Genomic DNA, 2,500 nt, shown 5'->3' with positions numbered 1-2,500 from the left:
TTGCACTTACGACTAATCCACTTTTTCCACAGTTACTTGATGACCATCTTCCTGCATTTCAGCGATTTATTCACTGATAATCTCTGGCTCTGATCTCTGGAAGTCTGGAAGGGTTGATTATAATGTAATATCCCTTGTAGGGCTATAACTGGAGAAGTTGATTCTTTCATTTCGATGCTGTTATCTCAGACTTTCTTGCTTCATTCCATTGTAAGTTACTTTGTTCTTTTAATGATTCGTCTCTAGTTTCTCTGTCAATCAACTTAATTGTCATCGTCCAAAGCCAATTTTCTTTTAATTCTAGAGCAACACTCTTTCTGTTCTTGTAAACTAATGGGGTGGACCTTTGGTGGCGAATTATGGATTCAGTTTCACTAGAACATTTGCAGTAGCCATGGTCATGCCTCGCGTCTTCAAGCTGTTCCTGTCTGCTTTTTCTTGGTAGAATGTGTAACAATCCAATCTCTTGTCCTTTAGTTGCCAGGTTCTCAGGTTTACATCTCAAATTGTAGAGTTCTGTGCTATCTAAGTTTCTTTGATGTGGGGCTCTCACATCTTTACTTTGACGTAACCCACCTACTTCTGATTTGTTTTTATCACGTCCATGTTTTACAGACTTCACCTGGTGAATACGATGGTTATCTACCTTTCTTTTCCTACCAGGTTTGTTCCAAATACATTGCTGGGACGTGCAAACTGTATTTTTTGCATTGTGTTCCTAGAATTCGTCTAGGAAGAACAGCATAGAAGAAACACGATTACAATGCATGACCCTCAATACCCAAAGGGCAGCCACACTTTGCACAAAGAATCTTGCCATTTCTCACTGTAAGAAAGGCAGTGTATGAAGTTGACTTCTTCATGTATGGTAAAATCGTTCCTCTGAGATGATACAATCCATCTTTTCCAAGGTTGTGTTTTTCCAACTAAACAACATGACCGGATTTAAAGAAATTATTTCCTTTTATTAAGGGTTTGACGGTAGAAGTTCCTTTTCCGGACACATTTTGGATCATAAACGTCCATTTCATATTATAGTCCACATTTGGAACATCTGCTAGGTCATCCTTATATCCTTCTGTAGGAAAGTCACTGGAAGATTTTGGACTGATATTCTCACATAGTCCAAGGCGGGCTTTCTTTTTTGCCACGTTTACTCCACCACCTGGGTCAACTATTTTACATTCTAATTTCAAATAATCCTTGACGCTAAAAAAAGGGTGCAGGAGTTTCTAAAAGTTATGTTAACCTTAGTATATTGTTTGACAGAAATTCATGGAACTTCAGCTTCATAACTTTGAACAAGCATTGCCTTTTTTCCCTATTGTTCGACCTCCTCTGCACTGTAGCCAGCGTCTTAAGATCCAACAGTTGCATTCTTCGGGAGATGCCTTCGGAGGTTTTGCCCCAGGAATATCGTCTTTTGTTAGACAAACAGAACTCGAAGTTTTCCCGCTCGCGTCTGAAGATTCTGCCATATTGAGGTCCCATATTGATTGTCCTTCTAATATGGGCACGCGGTAAAGCAAAACTCCACGTTTTTGCGAAAACCTATTCATTTGTCTGTGTTTTGCCCATGCCGTCGTACCCAAGACGAACCCACCCTCCCGACTTCATAAAGGCAGTTGCAATGTTCCCGCTGCGAACGATACCACAAAGTGGGAAATCGGAGGCACCATTTCTGGTCGAAGTTGAGCCGTGGCTGTGTGCTCCACACAAGAACATTTTTGAACATTTGTACATTTGTACATATTTTTACGTTTTGTAAAAATGAAAAAGACTTTAAACGAAACACATCATGAATGTCAAATAAAACAATGTTTAATGAAAAAAGAAACTATATTACATGAAAGTACAAAAGCAAAATGTCTCAGGTCCTTCTTTGTAGGGGTCCGGGTTTCTGAACTGCTAGGAATCGTCGCGTCTGTTCGTGGTTCACGTAGCAGGTATCACGATCCAATCCCCTCTGACTCCACATCCATTGTACAAAATGATAGCACTCAAACCAAGGGACAATGATGCCGTAAGGGATCTCGATGATGTCCTCACGAACTTACGGAGGTAAGACGGGGTAGATCGTTGAATTTCAGGCACCTCAAAGGTTCCAGGTCGATGTTGGGAATCTTCCAATGGGTCAACCATTCTCGTTCCGTGCCTCCGCCTTTGTAAGCCACCAAAGGACGTTCAGAGGTCTTGTGTCGTTCGTAGGTGTCAGACATCCACGAGCAACTCACTGGCCACATGGTACGAGTGGTGTGGGTAGTATTCGAGTCCGTGGGTGTACTGGGTGCAATAGTAGGCGGTCCGTTGATCTTTAGCGGACCGATGGGGCCAGTGTACCGAAGGTTTGTAATGAAGGGAACCTGCATCTTGCCCCGTCCAATCGCCGAAACATACTTTATCGAGAAGGTGGGTCCTCGTCGTCGGAGTCTTCTTCTTCGGCCCGGAGAGGCACGCTAAGATCGTCAGCCCATCGGAAGAGGTAGTGGCACTCATTGCA

The sequence above is a fragment of the Montipora foliosa genome, chromosome 1 (assembly GCF_036669935.1).
Source record: "Montipora foliosa isolate CH-2021 chromosome 1, ASM3666993v2, whole genome shotgun sequence".
NCBI lineage: Eukaryota > Metazoa > Cnidaria > Anthozoa > Scleractinia > Acroporidae > Montipora > Montipora foliosa.
Note: the sequence above shows the minus strand (reverse complement) of the source record.